General features: G+C 36.7%; 2 long non-coding RNA genes across 2 annotated transcripts; both read right to left on the minus strand.

The window, feature by feature from the left end:
• Positions 1–5,129: 5,129 nt before the first annotated feature.
• On the minus strand, positions 5,130–6,248 carry LOC310732199. Its single transcript, XR_014535377.1, has 2 exons — positions 5,605–6,248; positions 5,130–5,325 (listed from the first exon to the last, which is right to left on the minus strand). It is a non-coding gene; the product is annotated as an uncharacterized lncRNA (long non-coding RNA).
• Positions 6,249–6,500: 252 nt separating this feature from the next.
• Positions 6,501–9,511, minus strand: LOC310732246. The gene is made up of 3 exons (XR_014535418.1): positions 9,416–9,511; positions 8,903–9,239; positions 6,501–8,368 (listed from the first exon to the last, which is right to left on the minus strand). It is a non-coding gene; the product is annotated as an uncharacterized lncRNA (long non-coding RNA).
• Positions 9,512–12,876: the final 3,365 nt, after the last annotated feature.

Here is a 12,876-nt window from a genome sequence, read left to right on the forward strand (position 1 = left end):
ATCTTTAATATTTGCAAACTCTGAAGTGGATTTCTTAACACAATTTGTACAAACAGCACAACACAATGGATCACTTGCAAAAGCCTGCACTTTATTTTTCAAAATAATTAGTTTGTGTCTCAAAAATAAATATTTGTGTCGATAAACACTTTTTCGGCTTGCGAACTAATAAAAAAAAACAAAAAAAAAACAATCCACCTACATTATAAATGCTAAATACACATTTATTTAAAGTTTAGTAATTATGTACTCTTGCAATGAATGGAGTCTCACATCTTTTTGAATGGCATGCATTCTACCGATAATACCTTTGGAATCTACCGGGCGATCGCGATCGTGGAATTGGGCCCCCTGGATTACAACATGATGTGGAGGTTGAACAAACAGTTTTGAGACATTCGTCTCTGTTCTGAGAAACAACTGAGAAAAACAAAAACAAAAACAAAATTTTGTTATTAAATGTTTATTAATAAAAATAAAAATAAAAACAACAACAAAAAACCTCAACCCACAATATTTGGACTTTTTATTCTAAAAGAAATGAAAGAAACGATTTGTGAAAGAGTTTAAAGGTTTAAAAATTGCAAAAACCTCTCAGTGATTGAGTGAATAATGATCAAACATTGAGTCTATATTAAATAAAAATTCAGCTTCTTCATTTGTGTCAAACTTTATCCTGTCCAGCGCTACACGGGGTTTAGAACAGGAGCTTAAAAAACAACAACAACAAAAAATAGCATAAAATATCTGTATAACTATAAAAGTTAAATAATTGATTATTACACTTCATGTTAAATCTAGAAATGGTTCCAAGTAGAACATCTATAAAACCCTTAAAGAACACTACCCTTCCATCCATTTTTTTTTTTACAAACAAATCCCAGTAAATACGAATAATAATCAGAAATTATTTATATATAATCTCAAAAACAGAAAAGAAGAGATTGTAATTAAACAGGTTTACATGGTGATGTTAGAAGTTTGGTTTGTAACATGTTGGAGTTTTTCCCAGTACCCAGTCCTGGTTTCAATTCAATTTCATTCCGCAGCCTTCTGTTTTCCAGTTCCAGCTCCCTGATCCTCTCCATGACCTCCTCAACATCATCATCTGGTGCTGCTGCTGCTGCTCCTCCTGCTGCTCCTTCATCCTGGATGTTTGTCATGACCTCGCCATAGAGCTGATCAAAATTTTCACAGAAATCTACAAGTACCTTCTCAGGACCAGACATGTTGATTTTGAAGATGTCATTCGCAGCACGTTTTTTAGTCAGTTGAAATGACAGGTTCGTTGTAATCCTCCTCCATATCACCCTCGTCCACTCTTCGGGATCACTCGACCTGAACGTCACCATATGGAGTATAGTTTTTCGATATATTCTGAAAAGAACATCTGGGTGTTCTCTAAGAGTTCTTTCAATGTGCTCTTTTCTTTCTCCTCTATTCATCGTATTTGGATCAAGTCCCTCGTACATGTCTCTCACCCGGGCCGTGTTCATCGTCTGGTTCTCTGCCATGGTTCTTCTTTCTCTTCAATGTTCTGAGCAGCTCACTGAGCACACAGATTTATACTGATCAGGAACAATGTCAGATGTTGCGCAACAGGAGAGGAAACCGAAACTTAACGGTTCCAAAATGTCACGTGATGTAAAAGGGCTCTATCTGAGGAGGAGGAGGAGGAGGAGGAGGAGGAGGAGGAGGAGGGAGGGTATCAGTACTTTACTTCACTATGTATTTTTCAGACACCTTTTTACTTTCACTTATTACATTTTTACATAAAATAAAACAGTAATAAACTTCAGAGAAAAATATTCAAGTAATCAGTAACATTTGTTTTATTTATGCGCCAAGTCTCAAATCAAACACCAAATAAATGCAACAAAACACTGTGTTTTTGTAAAATACAGTAAACCGACAGGGGGCGCTCTCTGCCATGTCATCTCTCTACACAAACACATCAATAAAACAACCTGAATCTCAGTAAATATTTACCTCACAGACATAATAATGTCCGTGTGGAAACATAGCAAAGGTTCCATTTGGTGTCCTGATGATTTATGTTATTTAAATCACCATTATTACTTTAAAACATTTACAAGAATTTGTTGTCTTCATGCTCCATGTTGAGTTTGGTTTCACTGATTATAAACATGCATTTGCATAAAGCATTTATATTTCTCCATGTCCATGTTGCTTAGTGTATTAAAAACAGGAAGTATTAATATATGGTACATTTAGAACAGATAGAAATGTGCGAATAAGTTGAGATTAAATATTTAATTTGATTGACAGCCCTGATATTAATATGATGTGAGGTCCAGTTACCAGCATGACACTAAAACAGGTAGAAGTAATAACTACTTTTTACTGAAGTACATGTCAGAGACAAAACTTCTTTACTTTCACTTGAGTAAAAAAAGTATAATCAGCACTTCAACTTTTACCTGAGTTTTTTTTAAAACATGAGTAGCTGTACTTCCGATGAACAAGTAGTTTTGAAAATTTTATTTCTGATCTGAGAAGAACTGTAAAGGAGCATGTTCTCCACAGGGGTTTGTTAATCTAAATATCCCTTTTTTCCGTTTATCAGACATTTTATTTATTCATTCTTGAAAAACTAGAGTCAATAACATGCATGTGGTAATATATAGACTGATCTTCAAAAGTATTGGAACACAAGTTCAATTCTACTCTTTATTCTACTCCAGACATGGAACAGATCAGGCAGTGAAAACAACATTGTAAGAACTGTAAAGAAAAACCCCAAAACAACAATCGGCGGCATCACCAACGCCCTCTTTAGGGCAGGGTTGAAGGTATTAAAATCCACCATTTGAACAGAAAAATTGGGGTCATACCACAAAATGCCAATCAGCAGCATGAAGCTGAAGAGCAGATTGAAATTCACAGAGAGAAAACATAAAGAATCTCGGTCAAAGTGTGGAGAAAGAAAGAATCTGCTCATGGTGTGAAGCACGATGGTGGTAGTGCCATGGCTCGTGTTAGGAGAGCTGCTTTTGGAACAGTCTCTCTGATCCTCAGTAATGATTAAACCTGATGGTGAATGAATTCAGGCGTCTACAGAAACATTTTGTCTGAGGGTCACCAAACCGATGCAGCTATTTCAAGCAGGGGAGATGCCACCAAATACACGTCATTCACTTTCATGTCATCGGTTCAGTAGTTTTGCACGTCTAGAAATAGGGTGGTCTGTCACTGAGTGACTGTCACAGTGACTGTCTGATGTCTGGAGCCCACAGAAACCCCGTCTCCTCTCGGTGAAGCTCCAGACTTTTACTGCAGTTGTCTTCGCTTCCTGCTTGTTCTTGGAGGGTGCTTTCAACCATGCAGCTCTTCAGATCGAGCTCAGATGACTGCACTTTGGACTTGGATTGTAAATGCCACACTTACTTTCTTTTATAATGACTATAGCATTTACCTGATTTGGTTGTACATATCCTTAAATATTGTGTGCTAGACAGCAAAAAATAACCATATACATATAATATAATATATAAATATCTATGAATTTTGCTGTAGGTCCTTTATTACATATTGAAAGTTGCCTATAAAGATTTCTCAGTTTGCAAAGCAAAGAAACCTTTCTAGAGGAACAGTGTGGTGCACTAGAGAATAATACATGATCACTAGATGTATAAATGATGTATAACAGGGACCCCCTGATGTTACCATCATAATACGCTGGTTATATTATGTCAAGGCAATTGGAACTGCACTTGCATCATTGTCTGTATATTTACATATAATTTTAAATCTTTCAAAAAGGATTTATGCATCGTAACAAACATATTTTGCAATTAAATTCACAATTGAATCATTTGTTGTCTTTTATTTGGATAGATTTACAGTTTCATACATTTTCATGCACTTTCACTATCAGGTGGACTATTATACATCTACATCAACTTCATCTTTAATTTTGATAGAACTTTAATGTAATTATAATATAAATAAAATAATATTATTTTTTGATGTTTTTACCCTTTTTTTTTTTCGATTCAACGTTAAAAAAGCAGACCCCTGCAGTACCATGCGGTTCCCCTAGAGGTCGCAAACCCCTGGTTGAAGAGCCATGATGTAAAAAATAACACAACGCTCAGTTTTGTTCAGTTCTTAATAATATACAAATTTTTTTTTACAAGAATGTAGTTTTCAAATCACAGAGGAACATACCGGCTGATATTGAGGAACTCAATGTGAGAATCGTGGAACTGGAAGAGGAAATCAACATGCTTCAAATGCATTTGGTATGTGTGCAAAACAGGATGTGTCCCAATAAAGAAAAAAACCATAAAGAAAAAAGTTCACAAAGCAGAATGCTGGACTGACCTCTATAGATCTGACTTCCTTTTGAATATATTTTTGGCCATGACTGTGTATTAAAACATATTCCCTATAGTCTATTCTCTTCATTTCATACCGTTTCTCTCATTGCGTTGAGTCTAGGAGTGTACGTTCATGTTCGAGTTTCTTTTCAAGCGTCAAAACAATCCATGTTGCTTGGACCTGTTGCTGTAACCAATCAGATTTCGATTCGGCCACTCGGGGGTCATCTAGCAGGCATCTGATAACATCTGCAATTTCACACCTTGTGATTGGACGGTCAGAGAGTGCATTAGTCAGAGCTCGCAACCTGCATCTGTAGCAAACTGCACAATCTCACATATATCCTTCTGGGTTTAATAGCAGAGACTTTTTTGCCTTGCGAGCTAATTATAAAAAAAAACGATCCACCTACATTATAAATGCTAAATATATATAATTATTTGAAGTACAGTAAATATATAATCTAATTTCTTGCAATAAATAGAGTCTCACACTTTTTTGAATGGCATGCGATCTACCCATAATACCTTTGGAATCTACCGGGCGATCGCGATCGTCAAATTGGGCCCCCTGGATTACGACATGATGTGGAGGTTGAACGAGCAGTTTTGAGAAATCCGTCTTTGTTCTGAGAAACGCTCCGAAACAACTGAGAAAAACTTCAATTCGAACATTTTGTTATTAAATGTTTATTAATAATAAAAAAGAAAGAAAAAAAAACAACAACAAAAAACTTCAATCCACAATATTTGGACTTTTTATTCTAAAAGAAATGAAAGAAACGATTTGTAAAAAATTTTTTTTTGTGTGTTTAAAGGTTTAAAAATTGCACGTGTAGACCAAATACGTGCAAAAACCTCTCAGTGATTGAGTGAATAGTGATCAAACATTAAGTCTAAATTAAATCAAAATTCAGCTTCTTCATTTGTATCAAACTTTATCCATTTCCCATCCAGCTCTACACGGGGCTCAGAACAGGATCTTAAAAAAAACAACTAAAAAAGAAATAGCATCAAATATCTGTATATTTATAAAAGTTAAAAGAATGATTATTACACTTCAATGTTAAATCTAGAAATGGTTCCAAGTAGAACATCTATAAAACCCTTGAAGAACACTTTCGTTCCCTCCAGGAATAAACACTACAGAGATATTAAATTTCTTTACAAAAAAATCCCAGTAAATACGAATAATAATCAGAAATTATTTTTATATAATCAAAAAAACAGAAAAGAAGAGATTGTAATTAAACAGGTTTACATGGTGATGTTAGAAGTTTGGTTTGTAACATGTTGGAGTTTTTCCCAGTACCCAGTCCTGGTTTCAACTTATAGATATCTATTCATACCGCAGACTTCTGTTTTCCAGTTCCAGCTCCTTGATCCTCTCTCTGAGCTCCTCAACATCATCATCTGGTGCTTCTGCTGCTGTTCCTCCTGCTGCTCCTTCATCCTGGATGTTTGTCATGACCTCGCCATAGAGCTGATCAAAATCTTCACAGAAATCTACAAGTTCCTTCAGAGGACCAGACATGCTGATTTTGAAGATGCCATTCGCAGCACGTTTTTTAGTCAGTTGAAATGACAGGTTCGTTGTAATCCTCATCCGTATCACCCTCGTCCACTCTTCAGGATCACTCGGCCTGAACATCACCATATGGAGTCTATTTTGTCGATAGATTTTGAAAAGAACATCTGGGTGTTCTCTAAGAGTTCTTTCAATGTGTGCTTTTCTTTCTCGTTCATTCATCGTATTTCGATCAAGTCCCTTGTACATCTCCCTCACATCGCCCATGTAGATCGTCAGGTTCTTTGCCATGGTTCTTCTTTCTCTTTAATGTTCTGAGCAGCTCACTGAAATTTTATACTGATCAGGAACAAAGACAGATGTTGCACAGCATGAGAGGAAACCGAAACTTAACAGCTCCAAAAAGTCACGTGATGTAAAAGGGCTCTATCTGAGTAGGAGGAGTAGGAGGAGGAGGAGGAGGAGGGAGGGTATCAGTACTTTACTTCACTATGTATTTTTCAGACACCTTTTTACTTTCACTTATTACATTTTTACATAAAATAAAACAGAGAAAAATATTCAAGTAATCAGTAAACATTTGTTTTATTTATGCGCCAAGTCTGAAATCAAACACCAAATAAATTAAATTGTGTTAAATTACTGTCTTTATTGATCGTACAGAAAAAAACAATTCATCGTTCCAATCTGTAAAATGTCTAATTTTATTTGCATTCACGTTTAATAACAACAAAACACTGTGTTTTTGTAATATAAAGTGAACCGACAGGGGGCGCTCTATGCCATGTCATCTCTCTTCACAAACACATCAATAAAACAACCTGAATCTCAGTGAATATTTACCTCGCAGACATAATAAATATATGTGTAGAAAACTCGACATGTCTTTTACATAAACCACATTCACATCGAATAAAAATATTCTCTGATTCTGTAATCAGTCTGAATTATACCATAAATCCCATAAAACCATTACAGACCATAAATCAGTCTGATTATGATAACAGATTCTTGATTAGACTTGAAGTGGTGCAGTTTCTCCGGTATCACCTCATTAACTGTCCGTGTGGAAACATAGCAAAGGTTCCATTTGGTGTCCTGATGATTTATGTTATTTAAATCACCATTATTACTTTAAAACATTTACAAGAATTTGTTGTCTTCATGCTCCATGTTGAGTTTGGTTTCACTGATTATAAACATGCATTTGCATAAAGCATTTATATTTCTCCATGTCCATGTTGCTTAGTGTATTAAAAACAGGAAGTATTAATATATGGTACATTTAGAACAGATAGAAATGTGCGATTAAGTTGAGATTAAATATTTAATTTGATTGACAGCCCTGATATTAATATGATGTGAGGTCCAGTTACCAGCATGACACTAAAACAGGTAGAAGTAATAACTACTTTTTACTGAAGTACATGTCAGAGACAAAACTTCTTTACTTTCACTTGAGTAAAAAAAGTATAATCAGCACTTCAACTTTTACCTGAGTTTTTTTTAAAACATGAGTAGCTGTACTTCCGATGAACAAGTAGTTTTGAAAATTTTATTTCTGATCTGAGAAGAACTGTAAAGGAGCATGTTCTCCACAGGGGTTTGTTAATCTAAATATCCCTTTTTTCCGTTTATCAGACATTTTATTTATTCATTCTTGAAAAACTAGAGTCAATAACATGCATGTGGTAATATATAGACTGATCTTCAAAAGTATTGGAACACAAGTTCAATTCTACTCTTTATTCTACTCCAGACATGGAACAGATCAGGCAGTGAAAACAACATTGTAAGAGCTGTAAAGAAAAACCCCAAAACAACAATCGGCGGCATCACCAACGCCCTCTTTAGGGCAGGGTCGAAGGTATCAAAATCCACCATTTGAACAGAAAAATTGGGGTCATACCACAAAATGCCAATCAGCAGCATGAAGCTGAAGAGCAGATTGAAATTCACAGAGAGAAAACATAAAGAATCTCGGTCAAAGTGTGGAGAAAGAAAGAATCTGTTAATGGTGTGAAGCACGATGGTGGTAGTGCTACGGCTCGGGTTTGCAGAGCTGCTTCTGGAACAGTCTCTCTGATCCTCAGTGATGATTAAACCTCATGGTAAATGAATTCAGGCGTCTACAGAAACAATTTTGTCTGAGGGTCACCAACCTGATGCAGCTATTTCAAGCAGGGGAGATGCCACCAAATACACGTCATTCACTTTCATGTCATCGGTTCAGTAGTTTTGCACGTCTAGAAATGGGGTGGTCTGTCATTTAAAATGCTGTACCAGGTTGTTTAACACACATTTAAGAGAAATGGCTGCTGAAGTTCTGATTTTGAATTTCTTAATCGATCTGAAATTCAATTGTTTTCAGTGTGCAGCAAAAACAGAAGACTTGTCGATCCTATACTTTTGGAAGAAACTATTCAACTTGATCTACTTCCACTGCGTTGATGAAAAGGAGACCAGCGTATCAACATCTTCAGGTCCGGAACACATTCTGTAATAATATAAAATAACAAAAGAAGATCATTATTTTGTATAGGAAGACATACACGTTTCGAAGTACAACCTCTTTAATGCGTGGTTTCTGTCTATTGTAAGTAACCACAAGCAACAATCCTACATTAAATCATTTATTTTGATTCTTGGATCTCATTAATTTGTAGTCAGTGACTGTCTGATGTCTGGAGCTATCTGGTGGACTATTATACATTTACATCAACTTCATCTTTAATTTTAATAGAACTTTAATGTAATTATAATATAAATAAAATATTATTTTTGATGATTTTACCCATTTTTTTTTCTTCGATTCAACATTAAAAAGCAGACCCCCTGCAGTACTCATGCGGTTCCCCTAGAGGTCGCAAACCCCTGGTTGAAGAGCCATGATGTATAAAATAACACAACGCTCAGTTTTTTTGTTCAGTTCTTAATAATATACAAACAATTTTTAGAAGAATGTAGTTTTTAAATCAGATTACAAAAACTCCTATACCCCTGTACAACACATCCTGTTTTGCACACATACCAAATGCATTTGAAGCATGTTGATTTCCTCTTCCAGCTCCACGATTCTCACATTGAGTTCCTCAATATCAGCCGGTATGTTCCTCTGTGCTGCTTCTCTTGCTTCCTGAATGTTTTCCAGGACTTTGTTGTAGAGCTGAAAGAAACTCTCGCAGACTATTTCGAGTTCCCATTCTGTACCCGACATGTTTACAATCAGTAGATGCCCTTTTACAGGACGTCTCGTGGTCAGCTGAAACGATGGCATTGGTGGAAACCTGTTTTGAATCACTCTCATCCATTCCTCTTCATAAGTTGGTGAAAAAAGCAGCACATGGAGCTTCTCTTGTTGATAAATTCTGAACAGGACATCTGGGTTATTTCGAAGTTTCCTGTCTCTATATAATTTTTTTTGTCTTTTATTCATTTGACTTAGATCAGCTCCCTCATACATGTCCCTGACCCGGTACATGTCCCTGACCCGATTCATGCCCCTGACCCGGTACATGTCCCTGACCCGGTACATGCCCCTGACCCGATTCATGCCCCTGACCCGATTTATGCCCCTGACCCGATTCATGCCCCTGACCCTGTTCTCTGCCATGTTTCCTATTTCTCTCACTCTGAGCAAACTCACTGAGCTTTGCACCTTTAAAAATTTAGTGAAACTCCAGGAGGAGGGACAAGGTGGAGGAGGAGGAGGAGGGAAAAGAAAGTAAAACCTTATGCATCATACAGGTCACATGAATATTAAACATTGCTATTAAAGGAAACATGAGTAAACAGTGAAACCCCCGAAGCTGCACAGGTGAGAACATGAATGGATCGGAGAAATCACACAAATAAAGATTACTATAATGAGATGTGTGTTTGTAACAGTGGAAGCTAAAAACAAACAAGTGAATCATTAAGTGCTTTAGGGAATTACTTGCCGGCTTTATATTTGGTTTAGTTTGTGTGTTTGAGTGTGTGTGTGTGTGTGTGTGTGTGGGTGTGTGTGTGTGTGTGTGTGTGTGAGATAGAGAGAGAATTCCCAATAAATAAAAAAACATAAGTTCACGAAGCAGAATGCTGGACTGACCTCTATCAGACTCACTGACTTCCTTTTGAATATATTTTTGGCGTCAAAACGATCCATGTTGCTTGGTCCTGTTGCTGTAACCAAACAGATTTCGAGTTGGCCACTCGGGGGTCATCTAGCAGGCATCTGCATTTTCACACCTTGTGATTGGACGGTCAGAGAGTGCATTAGTCAGAGCTCGCAACCTGCATCTGTAGCAAACTGCACAATCTCACATATATCCTTCTGGGTTTAATAGCAGAGGAGAAGAAACTGATTTGGTCACAGATTCAATTACAAGAACATTTTCAAGACGGACTTTTCAAGAAAAGCTGGACATCGTGGCGAAAAGTCAAACAGTTCAAAACAGCTGTTAAGCTTTTTTATGAACGGTTTATAACGCTTTTGTTTACCCTAGAATTTGCACAAAAACACACAATTTCCTTCATTTTAAATCCCCAGGAAAACCACAATACATTGAATAAAACGCGCAGAAAAAACGCAGGAAACACAGCGGTGATGTGATGAAGTGAATTTCGTGTGTGTGTGTGTGTGTGTGTGTGTGTGTGTGTGTGATGAGGTAAATATCGACGCTTCTGCTGAAGATGATGTATGTGGAGGTGCAGTTGTGGCTCCAGTGAAAGGAGACGTGCTGAATTGTGTTTCATTGTGAAACGTGTTCATTGTGTTTAGTGATGATGTTCATTCTGACTGTATGAGATCCTGTGTGTGATGCAGCTCTGATTTACTGCACTTCTCTATAATACTGATGATGTCTGTAGACGTGGAGTCGTAATGATGGGATTAAGAGGTGGATTGATTCAAATAAAACACCACTGAATTATAAATGATTAACTGTTCTTTATAATATGTACCTTTATAATACAAATTATAAATATAATTAAAAACTCATTGAACAGCTCTAAGTTGAATTACATAAATGTTCCACAGATTGTCAGATTGTGTTTGAATAATTAACTTTCTCATAGCAACAGAAACTCTGATTCATCAGCGGATCACTGGGGTTGATCACATAAAAAGAAAAAAGAAAAAGAAAGAAATAAAGAGTGATGTCATGCTTTCTATTTTTCTTGTTGTATGTGAGACATTACTGATAAATGGGCGGGGCCCATAAATTCTAGTTTAATGATAGAGAGGATGATATCTATCTATCTATCTATCTATCTATCTATCTATCTATCTATCTATCTATCTATCTATCTATCTATCTATCTATCTATCTATCTATCTATCTATCTATCTATCTATCTATCTATCTATCTATCTATCTATCTATCTATCTATACAGTAATTGAATTGAATTGAATTGTTAAACAACCCGGAATATGTTTTATATTTTTGATTCTTTAAAGTAGCTGCATGTTGCGTTTGACAGCTTTTCACACTCTTGGCATTCTCTCAGTCAACTTTCTGATTTTGCCTTCTGACACACACACACACACACACACACACACACACACACACACACACACACACACACACACACACACACACACACACACACACACACACACACAAAAGTTACAAATTTTACTCAGTATAACTTTGTATTATTACAGGACCAAGAACACACATTTTATTATAAATCTGCATCATGTGCAAAACATATAGTTATGAACTGGTCCTAGAATTTTGTTCAGTCTGCACCAACTGTAAAACCATCTTCATTCCCACTGCAGTGTTTATTGTGATTGATGCTCTTCAGATTTGTACCTGGGCCTGTTAGAAAATACAAAGACAAAAAAATTATTGATTTAAATTGTATACACTTGATACACTATATGTGGTCTATAAATACAGTAAATCTACAATTGCCTCTATACATCACCACAGTGACTTTGGAATGATCAAGAATGACACTAAATTTCAGACTTTGAGCTATATTATACATACACACATATATACAGTGAGGAAAATAAGTATTTGAACACCCTGCTATTTTGCAAGTTCTCCCATTAAGAAATCATGGAGGGGTCTGAAATTGTCATCGTAGGTGCATGTCCACTGTGAGAGACATAATTAAAAAAAAAAAATCCAGAAATCACAATATATGATTTTTAAACTATTTATTTGTATGATACAGCTGCAAATAAGTATTTGAACACCTGTCTATCAGCTAGAATTCTGACCCTCAAAGACCTGTTAGTCTGCATTTAAAATCTCCACCTCCACTACATTTATTATCCTAAATTAGATGCACCTGTTTGAGGTCGTTAACTGCATAAAGACACCTGTCCACCCCATACAATCAGTAAGAATCCAACTACTTACATGGCCAAGACCAAAGAGCTGTCCAAAGACACTAGAGACAAAATTGTACACCTCCACAAGGCTGGAAAGGTCTACAGGGAAATTGCCAAGCAGCTTGGTGAAAAAAGATCCACTGTTGTAGCAATCATTAGAAAATGGAAGAAGCTAAACATGACTGTCAATCTCCCTCGGACTGGGGCTCCATGCAAGATCTCACCTCGTGGGGTCTCAATGATCCTAAGGAAGGTGAGAAATCAGCCCAGAACTACATGGGAGGAGCTGGTCAATGACCTGAAAAGAGCTGGGACCACTGTTTCCAAGGTTACTGTTGGTAATACACTCAGACGTCATGGTTTGAAATCATGCATGGCACGGAAGGTTCCCCTGCTTAAACCAGCACATGTCCAGGCACGTCTTAAGTTTGCCAATGACCATTTGGATGATCCAGAGGAGTCATGGGAGAAAGTCATGTGGTCAAATGAGACCAAAATAGAACTTTTGGGTCATAATTCCACTAAACGTGTTTGGAGGAAGAAACATTATGAGTACCATCCCAAGAACACCATCCCTACTGTGAAGCATGGGGGTGGTAGCATCATGCTTTGGGGATGTTTTTCTGGACATGGGACAGGACGACTGCACTGTATTAAGGAGAGGATGACCGG

Source organism: Silurus aristotelis (assembly GCF_946808225.1).
Source record: "Silurus aristotelis genome assembly, chromosome: 10".
Taxonomy (NCBI): domain Eukaryota; kingdom Metazoa; phylum Chordata; class Actinopteri; order Siluriformes; family Siluridae; genus Silurus; species Silurus aristotelis.